The sequence below is a fragment of the Motacilla alba genome, chromosome 4, assembly GCF_015832195.1.
Source record: "Motacilla alba alba isolate MOTALB_02 chromosome 4, Motacilla_alba_V1.0_pri, whole genome shotgun sequence".
Lineage (NCBI taxonomy): Eukaryota > Metazoa > Chordata > Aves > Passeriformes > Motacillidae > Motacilla > Motacilla alba.
The window spans coordinates 72,159,960-72,174,858 of record NC_052019.1 but is presented as its reverse complement, the minus strand read 5'-3'; the positions used below and the strand labels follow the sequence as shown (position 1 = coordinate 72,174,858).

The following is a 14,899-nucleotide window of genomic DNA, read 5'->3' as shown; positions in this document are numbered from 1 at the left end:
GGAAATGTTACTCTCATTCCTGCTAAGACAAGTGCACCCACCACAGACAGGAGCAGCCTGCACCTGCAGGGCATTCCCGCAGCCTCCCAAAAAGTTAGAGAGAGCTCAGAGCTGTTATTCTGGCTGCCCGAGCACTCCCCATCTTCCAGAAAGCCCCATGCCTGTGGGGGCCAGGTAATTTAAAATGGATTGGTGGATGCCATTACAGATCACCCTAGGAATGAAGCTCTTACTGGCAAGACCTGTTTATTCCTCTAATATCCCCACCTTGTGCCAAATAAACGACGTTGATGTCACATCATTTGCAGAGGACAAAAAAACCTCTGCAGAGCTGCAACCAACAGTCCTCTCTTGTGCCAGGACATAGCATACATCCCGGGGTAATAAAGGCTTCATTTCATGCTTCAGCTCACCTGGGCTGAGGCTGGGATTCAGCAACCTAGCCAGGCACAGCTCTGACTCCACAACAGCTCCTGCCTAGTCTTGCTGTGAATGCTCCTGGATTTTATTCACATTTTCAACTCAACGCTGTTTAAAAGCAGGATTCAAAGGGAGGGAAAAGGAAAGGAAGGCTTAAAGGGAAAAGGAAGATAAAACCCACTCAGACTCTGTACTTTCCACTTCTCTGGTGACTTTGTGCAGACCAGTCTGCTGTAACCAAACCTGACAGAGCAGTGACACATTTTAAGACAGTCCAGCTCCTGCAAGGACCATGAAAATAGGTTGCTTGTTGGAGAGAACAAACATCTTACTTCAACAGGAATTTACAGCCCATCTTCAGGGCAGACCCCTCACTCAGTGCTTCACCATCCGTCCACGTGAAGGGTCTGTCAGAGCCCATGAGGTTGCAGAGCATCATGAAATATGTGTGTGCTTTGTCAGAAGCATGGCCTAAACACTTAGAGTGCTGTAAATATAAACTCAACAGCTGCTGTGCCTTACAGTTCAAGGTAAGGGAGAATGGCTGACGTAAATTGTGCCAGTGTGCTATCAACATAAAACAACAGGGCATGATACATTACCATGAGCCCTGAGCACTTCACATCTGTCTTGACACCACGGTGGGTTTGACACCCGTCAGTTCAAAGGAGAAAATACAGCTTGCCAAGAGAATCGTTCCGCCCTGCATCAGGGCGCTCATCCCACCACAGAGCACGCAGACAGCACTCTGCTCAGGCAGCATTAAAGGATTTGGGCCATGACACACAGGCAAATATGCTGATCTGTTCCATGGGAAAGTATCTGTCAGGATGAGTCTCAGTCCAGCTGGGTGCCTATGCCAGCACATAACCTCGAGCACCCACTTGAAGAGAGCTGCTTGCAATCTCAATTTATGCACATACTTAGGCTGTGTTCATCCACGAGGGCAGGCTAAACCAGGCTCTGCCAGCCCCTGCCTCATCACAGGGCTTCAAGCAGCCCAAATGGCATTCCTGACCCGAGCCAGCCTGGGGCCCAGTCTGCCCTGCACCGCAAAGGCCACCATGCCCATCGCCCGCTACCAACTGCGCTGATTTTAAAACCTCTCTCCCCCATGCCGAGGGAAGGCTGCTTACTTCTGAACAACAGAAGTCTTGCTTTGATTGTTATTAAAAACCAGCAAATAGTTGGCACTAATCAAACAGGGTACAGTCCTGAAGGCTCACGTGGCAATTGGACACTAAAACTTTGGGATACAAGCCCTCATCGGGACACCCATATTCCTGAGCTAAGCCTTTCCTGATCTAAGCATGGCTTGGAAGGCAAGATAAACATAAGTCATTCCTTATATAAACTTCTTTGTCCTTAAAGATTTTTTATGGGCTCTGACTTGACAAAAACCCTTGGCTTTTGGATGTTCCTCACATTTTAAAACCCCAAGACACCATCGTGCTGTGACAAAAATCTTTTTGTTGAGGCTTAACTCCAGGTACCCGTGTGATTCTGGTGACACCACTGATGCCATCCACACACTGAGCAAGACATGTAGCTGGAAAATCAGGGTGGGAAACTAGTGTGTGCTCAGGTCCCCTTCCAGCACACACATGGGCAGGGCATTTGCCTGTGCCTGGGACCTGGGAAGCACTTTAGGATCACTGGGTTTGAAGGGATCCAAGGAGACTGCAGAGCTTCTTCGAGGTGAAGCTTCAGGGCTTTGTGGGATGTCAGTCTAACCTGGTTCAGAGAGTTCACGTGGCACAGTAGCAAGGCACATCCTCACAGGCCAAGCCCCAAGCACATTTCCTATCACACTACAGCCTGGAACACACCTAAGTGCCTGGCTGAATCATGACCAGAAATCATGAGAGCTCAAGGACAAGGTGTGCCCATGGTCACCACTCCTCCATACTCGTTCTGCAACAGCACCACTATTCTGGACACCACAAATAGGATTACTGATTTTCACAGATTACCAGAGTTTCCTTACTCAGGCTCCTATCTTCAGACACAAGCTTTCCCCTGGGGAACAAATGAGAAGAGCCAGGCACAGCAGGTATGTGTGACCACTGAGTATTGCCAACCATTAAAAATACAGGAAAACAGCAAGCAAGGTTTTAGCCAGTTTAAACAATCCTGCAGGGAATACTACCAATAGAAACTAATACATATGCAAGCAAGAGCAAGCTGCCTGGGGAACGGAGCACTTTGCCTCCAGTGTCAAATGAAGCACAAGACTTACACTGCCTTTGGTGCAGCGTTAAGTGTATTATTTAACATGCATATATCCCCAAAAGATTCTTCCTGAATAGCTACATAGATCTTATCCCCTAGTGTTCAAAGCTTTCATGCAGGAGGGCAACATTATGCCTGTGGTCTGAATGAGGAATGACTGGTTTTGCTTGTCTGGAAACAGTCCAGATTTCTCCCTAAGTACCTGGGAGCAGAATTTGCCCACGTGGAGACATTCCCAGCCTGGATGGCGATGGCAGTCACTTGTGATTTCTCAAGAGTACTCCAAGTCCATGAGTAACCATCCTGTGTTTTACTGTGGATTTGTCTTAGATCTGCTTGTTCATGCGCCCCTGCTGTTGGTGTAAACTCAATTAGTCTCTGTCCCAGCCCTCTCCCCCTCTAACAGGAGAAATGTATCGCTCTCTTGAGCGATCCTCCTGCGTATGCTTGTGAAACAGTCCTGTCCAGAGCAAGGGGAAGGAAGGGCGAGTGAGGGCCCCACACAAAGTGGCAGTGCTGTGCCAGGAACAAAGATCCCAAGCAGGGGTCAGCAGCACAAGTGGCTGTCACCTCGCCAGCCCAGCAGTCCAGAAGCTGAGCGCTTCCAATTGCGATTCAAATCTGCCATGGAGTTGCTCGTGTTTATTTAGGCATTAAAAGCAATTTCCCAAGCACATGTCTGTCACATGTAGACACAAAAGGCTAGCCTGTAATTAGGATGTATATGACCTCACTGGCTTTAATTGGGAGAAGCCGGCATCCAACCCATTTCCCAGCTAGAAGGAAACTGGCATTAAGAGGGAAGTTTGGTGTCAGCTGGTAGAACGTGCACAATACCTTCTGTAATGGCCCCCAATTCATCATCAGCCCCTCCACCATCAGGACTTTGTCAATGGTTTGCTCATCAATTTGCTCACGCACCAACACATGAGATCAGGAGACCGATACTGTGTCCGAGAGAATGATCACACAGCAGGAAAAAATTATTGAAAAAAAGGAAAAAAACCCCAGGACGAGCAATTTCTGCTTTGGCAATGCATCAGGGTGGGCCCAGGGCCAAAGGCAGGGTTAGCCCAAGGGGCCGTAACTCTGGTAACTTTGCACCTGCTCATGCAGGTCAGAATTTAGCCCATCGGGGTTTGCTGGAACTCAATGCACAAAGAAAATAATTAAGACTGAAACACCCCAGCAAGAGCCAGTAGTAAGGAAAAGTCCATTTGTTGCAGGAAAATGCAGCAAAGAGCTCTGAATTCTGCAGCACATATCCTGCTGCAGAGAAGGTACAATTCTGGCTTTTGGTTTGAGAGCTGACAGCCACACCTCTACCTGCAGTGCACTGCTCCTGCCTGCGGGAGAGGCCACAGAGCCAGCACCCACCCCAGGCACAGCCAGACCCACCCCAGGGACAGACAGAGGCGCTGTCAGTCACTCCAAACACAGACCCTCACCCTCCAAAGGGATCTGTCCTCAGGCCCAGACTGATTGGTCCTGTCAGCCAAATTTTTTCAAAACAGGGACAAGGCTGGGAAAAACCATCGTGTATGAGCTACACCTAATTTTATTACTTAAATTTTTTACTGTGATAGGAACAGAACCTGCAACTCTGCTACACCAAGAACTGGAGAAGTTCAAGAGATGGGGCAAAGAACGTGCAAAACAAGCTCTAGAGAGGAGAGAGGCTCACCTTCACTCCATCACCAAGAACCACCGTATGCCAAAACCATGTCCTCTGTGTTCTGGCACAAGGACACAAAGATTTTCACACCTTTGAAAGCAGATGTCAGGTCAGTCACTGCAGGTAGTTTGTTGGCTTTACTGCTTCATCTCCATGAAAAAAAATCATCTCTGCTCCTTCCACAATTAACAGCTTCACTCTTCAGATAACAGTATCATATTATCAGGAAAAAAATCTGATTTTTCATGCCTCAGGAATTTCCAGTATTTAAATATATTAACAGTCAGATAAAAAGAAAAATCAGCAGAGAGACAGACAGCTTTTTATATTGGTTTGAGATAAAAAGCTTAGATCTCAGAACTGTTTCCAATCTATATCAAGAAGTTTTTTCTCTCTCAGACAGGTAAAATACTTGGTCTTTCCTGAGTAACATATTTCACTGGGTCAACAGAAAACATAAGTGAAGGCAGATGACTATTCAGGCACAAGGAAATGCACCAGGTAGGTGAAAATCAAGGAAAGACATACCAACTGTATCACATAATTAGTCTGAATTCTGTTCTTAGCACAGTTAATGAGCTCTAACACAAAGAAACTGGCCCCCAAGAGACAGCCAAATCCTGCACTAGCTGTAGAAGGCCTCTTGCTTCCTTCCACTCCTAATTCCCTCCTTCATGCCTCTGCAAAATAACCTGCTTCTCCATGTCCCTTCTGTTGGTGTCTGTCTGCTCTTGCTCTGCTTTGGTTTTCCTCTGGCATTCCAGCTCATGGGGGTCATCTTGTACTCGTGCCCCAGTCCCCCCTGGCAAAGAGGAAGAGCTACGCGGGTTACTGCAGCGCGCCTGATCTGTATTCTGAGCCACAGCTGGGGGACAGACCCCAGCCAGCCTCCAGCCACAGCTCCAGGATACAGAGCTGGGCCAATGAGGGAGAGACGCTGTCTGCTTACTGTTTCCAGCAGACATAAAACACAACTCCCGGTGTGCGCTCCCAATAAAGAGGGGCTGGAGGGGTGGAATTAAGAGCTGCTGAGCATATCGTGTGCAGGATTGATGGGTTAAATAAGTAACAAACACAAAAAGCACACAGAGCAAACACGCGGGGGGAGGCAGGAGGGAAGGAGCAGGCACTGGCCGGGAGGGCCTCTGTGGCGCCACGGAGTCCCTCGGTGTCTCGGAACAGGCAGGGCGGCCCACGGCCATGGCACGGCCTCCCCAGGAGCCGCTGCCGCTCCGCTCCGGCAGCGCTTGCGAAAGCCATCGGCACCGGAGCCTCGAGAGCAGGGGCTGCTGCTGCTGGGGAGGGTAGGCATGGCACTGGGAGGGCCTGGCAGCCCACAGCCGTGTGCCTGCGCGCTGGGGGACCCCAAGGGCGTGGGGAGGTGTCAGCCGCGGGAACACAGTACCTGGCATTGCCCATGGACAAGGAGCGGAAGAGAACATCGTTTCTTTAAACTCATCTTGCATTCAGCCAGCTGCATATAAATTTCCCTCTATCTCATCAAGCTCTCACTGTTTGGCCTCCTCTGACTGATATTGGCTCATCATACTTAATCTAGGGTGAAATTTCCTCGTCTGAGCTAAATTACTCGCAGCCATCAAGGGAAACGATATTTATTTTTCGTGGGGCTAATGACCTGTCCCCCGGACCCACCCACTGATGGTTATTTACTAGGGCCCAGATGCTTGGGCTCAAAATGAGTGCTAATGTCAGCGGGGGCCATTCCTCATCCAGGGCTCTGATTGAATTGGAGCGATCCCATTGACATTGACTCGGTGACTTTTAAGGCCATTACCCTCAGCAAGAGATGAACCTCTCATCACTGCTCCGACACTGACAGCTGATTAGCGACAAATTACAAGCAGGAAGAACCTAAGACTTTGTTGGGTGACGGAGGGGAGGGGAGAGAAAGTGGAGGGGGACTTTGGAGGAGGTGTGGGGAACTTGGAACGAGGAGCACAGGAAAAGGAAAGAGTGGGAGGGGACAGCAACACCCAGAAGCTGATGCAGCCTTTGGCTGATGTAGAACAGGGCCCGCAGCCAAAGGCTGCAGAGAGGCAAAGACATGTGGCAACTGCAGGGAGCCAGAGTCAGAGCAGGGTTGGGAGGAAGAACCTCCACTTCCAGTCAGCGTGTAAAGAATGGACAGCGGGGCAGGCAGACAGTTTGGTGGCAGCTGTGTGCCAGCTCTCAGGAATGACAGGTCCTGTGAAAACAGAAAAGCCTCCAGGAAAGGAAAGGCGAGAGCTGCCTGACAACCCTGACATGCATTTCAGTTAAGGCCCTCATTCTCAGTGTTCAACAGCAACACCAACACGACTGAAGGTACTGTCACCGTGACCAGTTTTATCAAGCACACTGGTACCTGAGTTTCTCTTTTCACTGCTCCTACATTACTGAGCGATAAAGTTTCAATGACTCCAGGTCACACAGTTTCAGTTCTAGGCACAGAAACACAGACACTTCTGCTGTCAAACGTGGGAGCAGCCAGGAACCCACACCAGTCTCCTGTGCCAGCTCTCCAAACAGGGAAGGGTGGGTAGGTGTTAATTTGAAAGGTAATGGAGAAAGATACCATACCTTAAAGAAAATGCCACCCCCTGTGCATACAGCTTTTATCTGGATGATTTGTGAAGCAGACCATAGTCACCCCCTGAGTAAAAGAGAGTATTTTCAGGGACACCGTTAATGATGGAGCCATCCTGAAAGGCATTGCAAGGAGGCTTGTTGCTCTGCGGTCCTGCGTAAGCAGGCTCACCACACTTCACGGCTCACAAAACACCAGGCCCATATCAAAGAACGAGTGTCATGAAATACAGACGAAGGAAACGCTGGCGAGGCTGAACCGCCACGGTCACAACTGCCCTCTCTGAATAAAACCTGGCTCTGGGTGCTTGGCAAACAAGTGCAGCGTGCCTAAGTGCAGCCTGTCGGCTGAGGTCTGGAACCCCAAACGCACCTTCAGCAGCAGTCGTGGCACTTTCAACCTCAGCCCCGAGCTGAAGGAAAGCTGCTCTGAGAGGCCCCCTGTGGCTGAACCTCCCCTTGCTCCTGCTTTGCAGCTGCATCCAGCATCTGTCTGCCACTGCTTCCAAGGAAAGGCAGCCAAAGCAGTTGCACTGCTCTCCCCCTCTCCGCTCCACACCACTTCTTACAGTGATCTCAAGAGGTCACTGGGAAAGGTAGCGTATACTGACATCCTAAAATCATCCTGGGGAGGAGCAGCGAGCAGTGCATTGCACTGGCCAGACAAGTTACTGTTTATGGCCTGCCAAGAGCACCTGTGACCTCAGCTGTGCTCCTGGAGGTCTCGAGCTACTCCATTTCAGTAGATGCAGATCCCTCACTGCAGAACTGCCGGGGCTGCCATCAGGCCTGGCTAGACACGACCAGCTGACACATACTCCGATGCAGTGACCAACCAACAACCCTACACTTCACAGCTAGAACCCTTGTCCCACCTCCAGTCCTCCAAGTCTGGGCAGCACTCAATGGCTGCCTCAGATCATTCTCTGAGGGAATGCAGCCGGGCTTTTTTGACACAAGCATAAGCTACGGCAAGCGTATCAGCATGAAAGATATGCAAAGGGACACATGTCTGATCCTCATGGGAAGTTCCCTGGCTTTAGAGGATCCTAGCTGCAAAATTTCCACCTCAGAGAGCACTCCATGAGCTCATCACCCTCACCCTCACTGAGGATTTCCTCATACAGAGAACTCATAGTGCCACAGTTAAGTCCTCCTTTTACCTAACTTCCATCTGTGTATCCAGACCAGTCCATCAGTGTGCAGGGAACCCACCTGTCCCTTCAGCACTGGCCAGCCTGCTTTGAGAGAAACCTCTGCCAAACCACCATCTCCCAGCCTTGCAGCACTACCCTCTCCTGAAGGAGGACAACAGCAACCTGGAACACTCAACAGAAAGTTAAAAAAAAAGCTTCTATGAACAGCAGGCTGGGTTTGATGAGCTCTTTTGGAAGGGAATGCAAAGAAAAGTTCACCAGCTTGCAATAATAATGAGCAGATACGGTGTACAGGAATGCATATGACTTCCACCCTAAGAAAATCCTTCTCCAAGAACAGGACAGAGGAGCTTTTCTCCTCAGAACTAATCTCCCCAGTACATGTAGCATTGCAGGGGATTTGTCATCTCCTTGAACTGAAAAGAAATCTAGGTAATTGGAGCAAGTCTAGTTGTCACCTGGTAAAACAGAACACGAGCCATTCACCAACTGCAGCATCACAATACTTGGTCACCAAACTGCATCTCAGAGCTCACAAACAGTGTAAAAGATCTCACACGATCCCTTTAAAAACCCTGCACATTAAAAGGACAAGATTTCTTGCAACATGTTCTGAACAAGCCCAATGACACCTGCTCGTGGGAGGAGGCCTGAGCCAAGCTGCCAGGTAAAAGCAGCTCGTCTCTCCGGCTGCGGAGCGCAGCGGGAAGCTGATGGAGTGCCTGGCTGCCTGCGTGTGCTGCACAGTTGCTGGGGTGGGTCTCTCCGACCACGCATCCAAACAGGCTAATGCTCCCTTTCCCAGCCTGATTGGTCAATTTAGGTGACATATTTTGGGCATCTCTGCTTACTCAGTGACTGCAACTTGTACCCCGTCCACAAATCCCCATCTGCAGCTACAGATGGCCCTTTTTTTTCCCCCTTCCTCCCTTCTCCATTGTGTAGAACAGCTCTTGGAGGCTGCAGAACAGAGGCAGGGATGCAGAATTGCTGTGCTCTGCCACACAAGCCAGACAGACATTAAATTCAACACAAGCAAGGAAACCCCAGTTCTGAACCTGCGAACTGTCCACTGTGCAGCCAAAAGTCCCTTTCCCCAGGTCTGGCTTGCACACAAAGCAGAGCCCAAGAGCAGCAGTTAAACACTGTTGTAGGACAAACCAGAAAAAAATCCTGCTGAGTTTTTAACTGTGCAAACTTGGTTCTTCCTTTAGTGTTTAATATACTTGATGTCAGACTTTGCAAAATGTTCTCTTCTTCTGCATTTTATGAGGAACAATAAGACTTACCCCAACCTGGGAATAGTTCCAAAGCCTGGGAAAATGCTAGGAGGAAATCCATGTTTATTTCTGCTGCAAAATACCTACCTGTCTTTTCTCACATTGTCTCACTCCTAACTCTGCATTTTCTACTTCACTACTAAACAGCGACAGGAGATAAAAAAGAGCTCTTTCACCACTCATTTAGTCTCATTTCTCTAAGCCTCTAGTGAAACAGGACCTAGGCCAGGTGAAATGAGTTAAACAACAGAGAGTAAAGACACAACTGTTCCTAAAAGACTCACCTCTTTCAAACTGCCTGTGCTGCAAGGAGGTAATTTACCTGTACAATGCTACCCAATGCTGGGCTGTTGATGCTGCCAACCAAGCTGTTCTCAGGCCCTAGGGCTTTTGTCCAAGAATGTATTTGTGGTTGTTCTCTTGCCTAGGAGAGAAACTGGGGTTATTTTTCATGGTTATCACCACTGTTACCTTCAAAGCAAGCAAGCAAGGCTGCAGAGCCTAACCACACTCCAGTTCTGCACGAATTACAAGTGCTTCTACACTTCAGCTGAAGCAAAGCAAAGCCTTGTCCTCCTCCCTACATGGTTCAAGTGTCTTTCCTGTATTTCAGTCCTTTACACTACAAATATATCTATTTCTTTTTTTTTTCCTTTTTTTTTTTGAGCCTGTTTATTGCAAACTCCTGTGCTTGTAACAGGCCCACCTTGAGCAATGTTAGTGACATTTATTTTACATTACTCCGACTCTGAAAACACATTTCATGTGATACTTTGCCAGCTGGGCCCAAAACTATTAATCCATTTTTAAAATGCAGACCATTTTGTTTTTAATCACACACTTCTCTTTTGAGTTGGGTGCACTGTAATCCATGGAGTTCTGTAATTTTCCACTTCATTTATTTTGGATTTAATGAGCTGGTAATAATGTATATTTCCAACTGAAATGACTGCCTGAAATGTGGAGCAGAAAGTCACAAAAGTAAAGAACTTGGGCAGGGAATGTTGCTGCCTGAAGTTTTATGGAAATAAATTGACAATCATTAAGACCTGGAACTCTAACAGAGTGGAAGCCATGGTTAAGTGCTGATTTTCTGCTTTCAGTGGTTCTTAAAAAATATTTTTAGTGCTTACTGTTGTGTTAGGCTTTAAGTGCAGAGGAGAAATCCTCCTTAGGTGTAATTCCCATTGTAATCAGCCCAGGAAGACTGGGATGATCCACCTCCCAAATAGAGGCTCCTATCCTCCTCTTGTGAGCTAGGCCAGGGGGGTGACTTCAGAAAGCTCTGAGCAACCAGAAGCTTTGAAAGATGGTTGAAAATTAGGCCACTTAATTAGATGTACAAATACGGGGCATTGTTTTGTACCTTGAAGTGCATTCTTTGAAGGCTCCTAGATGCAAACCACTCTTGCTCTGCTCCAGAGGAGCAGGAATTTCATGCTAAGCAATGGCAACCAAAAGTTTCCATTGTTACATGCGTGCTTATGTCTGATGTGTATTCTTCTGTGTGTGTATGCTCCATCTGGGCACAGACAAAGGACACCATCGTGTCGTTATACCTATGAAAAAAATCCTTCTGGGTTTGCCACAGAGGGCAAGCACCACAAAGTAGCCAAGTGTACAAAGTAGCCTCGCTTCATGTGAAAACACATGGTGTTTTCATCTTGGTTAATTTTAAAATAATCCTACGAGTTCCATCTTCTTGCACGGCAGCTCTTCAAACAGAGTAATAGGCCCATCACCCCCACTCTCCCCTCCTGGTCAGTGCCACGGAGTGCCAGACATGAGGCACTACTCCCAGCAGCGACCCCAGACAAACATTTGAATGGTTAGCAGGCACAAGCCAAAGCTGTGTTTGGTATGGCAATCCCAGCCACGATCCAGCCTGGCCAGGATGTGTCATCTCAAGCTCAAGAGGAAACTTGGCAAAAAAACCCTAGGCTGTCTCTTTAATGGCAAAACTGCTTTTAAAGATGATGTTTAAAATATTAGTTTAAATGCTACATTCACAGTCCTGTTCTGCAAACTGTAAACAAAAGCTGATTACCCGAAGACATTTTCCTCTGTAATTAGGTTCACTCCTCAGTTTAAAAAAGCCCCACATAACTTGTAAGGAAAAAAAAGTCATGTGGTATATATCCCCTGCTCTCCTCAGAGCCTCTGAATAATGTGACTGTGCTAATTGGTACCCATTAGGGCAGGAATCAGAATCCCACTGCCCCAAACACGCTGCCTTTTCCTGGTAATTACAGTGCTGGCAAACACACACCCACCCACCCCCCCCAACAATTTCGGGGCTAATCACAGTGAATCCTGTATACAGTGCGATGCTGCATTATTCAAAAAGGTAATGAAATTCCAGGAAACATCAGATGCAGCAGGTACACGAAGATAATTCTGTTTTTATAACCAATTTCAGTCAGATAAATACTAGAATCCTTTCCAATTTTCCCCCCATGAAACTAAAGTGTCACTGAGATTTACAGCCCCCTCAAGTTCTCTTTTCAGAGGAACATTCATTTACATAAACAGATAATCCCAGATAAAAATTTCCATTAGACAAAGGTGAAATGGATCAATTTTCTCTGCCAAGACAAATCTTAAATCTTGAACAGATAGGGTCATTATTACACCAGGCCCATTTCAGAAATAATGTGTTAAAAAAAAAAATCAGCCGATAGCAGCCATTTCCAGCTTTCCAATTATCTTTAAGAAAAGCTTATTCTGTGGACAATAAAGCACATTACTGCACAATATGATACAGTCCATAAAGATCACAATGTTTTATGAAAGGTTAAAGAAAGCTCAGCACATTTAGGGGAATGTCATAACCCACAAAGTCTTTCAAGACTTAACCAGATCCCCGCGCAGGCCGTGCCAGCGCTGAGCCGCGCCTGCGGCGCTGCCCTCCCGCTACCGCAGCGGCGCTTCCCGGGGGCACCTGGAGGCTGGGGGTGCGTGTGCTGTCACACGGAACGGACGGGCTGCCACAGCTCCTCTTCCCCCGGGAAGGAAGCCAATTACCTTCTCGGCCTGCTGGGGAGGAGGAGGGAGACGGTGGTTGATGACACTTACCACACACACGGGGTCCCTCTGCCCCCGTCCTCATGACCAAAGGGCTCTTCCCAGCCCGCAGGGACACCTGGCACACAGAGAAACACGGAGTGAGTCACTGTGCTGCCTCCTCCTGCTCCACCTCCAGCCCCGGCCGGGCACTAACGGGATAGAGCCCCAGCCTCTCCTCCCCACCACCTGCTGTGGCCTTGCCTGCAGTGGCAGAGCAGAGCGCCCAGCTCTGCAGCTCTGCCCCGGCCCCAAGCTCCCGGGGGAAGCCGGGCAGCTGGGGCAGGAATCCCCCCCGCGGCAGGGAGGCCACGCTGCTCTCCAGTGCCACGCAAGTTTGTCAGGCCCCTGGGAATGGAGTTTATGAGGGGTGACAGCAGCAAGGAGAAAGTGCCAGAAATCACTGCCTAATAGACACAGCAGTCAAAGCAAAACAAGCAGCAACTTACCTGAATCGATTTTTCATCCAAGAGGAATCAGATTTATTTGCCATTTAACTAACTGCTACTTACAGACATCACAGGAGGAACAGGGAGAGGAGTGGTATGGGCGTGAGTGACGTGTGGCTAGTGTCAGGAAACAAGGTCCCCTCACAAGAAATAACCTGCCAGAAGGCTTCATCCTGCTCGTGCCAAATCCTGTCGTGCAGATCCCTAAGCCTGCTCAGGAGTGCAGGTGATGAGGCTGCACAAATCCCTGGGAGAGTTATAGGCACCACAGGAGCTTCAGAGCTGGGGATGTGCTGCCACTTGCTCTGAAGAATGAGAAACAGGAATCACCTGCAAGAGAAATGGACACCAAAAGGTGGATCTGGACATGCCTTTCCAAAGCCTTATCCATACCAGAGCATCGGGCAAAGTTATTTTCGTTCCTTTGCTAAGAGCACCACAAGACCACCAGGTGAACCCAACAGTCTCCTGCGTGGGGACCTGGTTCAGTGACTTTGTCTGAGGCATTTTAATTCCTTTGTTGTGATGGATCTTCTGGACCTAAAAGCCCAGGGGGACAGAGGCTGCTTGGTGTCATTTACGCTTACAGCAGCCAGCACCCAGGGCCTCTGGGTTCTCTTCTCCATGGCCATCACCAACAGATAGTGACAAAAGTGTGGAGTAACAGCAACTCACTCCTCTGTGCAAGGAAGGCCACCATCTATCTAAATGTAAAAAGAGATGTGAAACTGCACAAGCACTTGTTAAGCTTCTCTTCGAGGGTCTTCTGCTTCAGCCACCAAAACCAGAGGCACACCAAATCTGAAGAGTCTAATGATATGGAATCCCTATTTGCAGGTGAAACAAATCTCTGCATGAGCAGCAATGAAAAGTTCCTTCCTACATTGCTAGAAGCCAGAGTACCTTGCAGTGACACCAGAAGGAAAAAACCTGACAGGGCACAGCTGAGCCATTGGACTGTTTGCTACAGCTCTATCAGCTCACCAGGGAGCTGGCAGCACCAATGCAGGATGGAGCTGTGCAGGCTGCAAAGGATTAACACCACCCTGGTATCAGTTCTCATCAGATTTTTCAGCCCATGTTTGTGTTTCTATTTCTGTCCTACAGGAACATTACAGAAAGCCTGCTGCCACCTTCTATAGCTTGAAACTCATTGTAAACCACTAAAAGAATTACTTGGCGCAGAATTTCTGAATGGCTACTGGAATTTTAACCAATACCTTTGGTTTGAAAAAAAAGGGGATTTTCCGCAAAGTAAATAAATGCCCTGGTGCCAAACTTAAAATTAATCACAAAACCCATGTCTGCTTTATCCCACCCCAGACAGCAAAGAGCCCATAAATGACAACACTTGTTTTCTATTTTATAAACTCTCCTATCCCGTGTGTAAGAAAAGGATCACTCCAGTGCACAGGAGAGGCAAGAAAGAACAACAAAGAGCAGAAGCTCACAACTATCACCTCTCTCTTTCAGACACACACAAACACTCAGATTTCCCTCTCTGCGGTGGATAAGAGGTGAGACATGATCAAGAGGGACAGTGTTTGACTTGCTGGTATGTTTAGGCCGAAGAGAATAGATCTCCAACAGGCTGCATGACTCAATGATCACTGCACAAAAGTCACTGTGCAGGAGGGACATGGGTTACCTAAAGAGGGATCACTGGATCACCTTTCAACCTGAGACGTGGTCCCAAACACTTCTAAATAAACCAAGGTAACTGCTGCAACTCGGGGAAAAAACCCCAAACAGCCCAAGCAGGATTTCCTACGAACCAAGACAACTGTGGTAGATCATGTTGGGGTCTCATCTGCCCCAGCGTGCAGCCTTTCAGCTGAATTTTGAGTAGCTGAGGCTGTAGAAATCACACAAAAAGAAAATAATGTTGATGTTCGAAAGCGTCAGGTGATGTGATTAAAGCTGTCAGGCGCAGCAATGGGCATGGCTTCAGTACACAGAACTTGCAGCTCACTAGAAGACAGTAGTACATGGCTGACTTCATAATTTTATTAAATTGCTTTAATTTTGAGCTGAGAA

General features: G+C 48.1%; 1 long non-coding RNA gene across 1 annotated transcript; it reads right to left on the bottom strand.

The window, feature by feature from the left end:
- Window positions 1-8,686: 8,686 nt before the first annotated feature.
- LOC119700986 lies at window positions 8,687-13,177 on the bottom strand. The gene is made up of 3 exons (XR_005256968.1): window positions 12,863-13,177; window positions 12,426-12,492; window positions 8,687-9,774 (listed from the first exon to the last, which is right to left on the bottom strand). It is a non-coding gene; the product is annotated as an uncharacterized LOC119700986 (long non-coding RNA).
- Window positions 13,178-14,899: the final 1,722 nt, after the last annotated feature.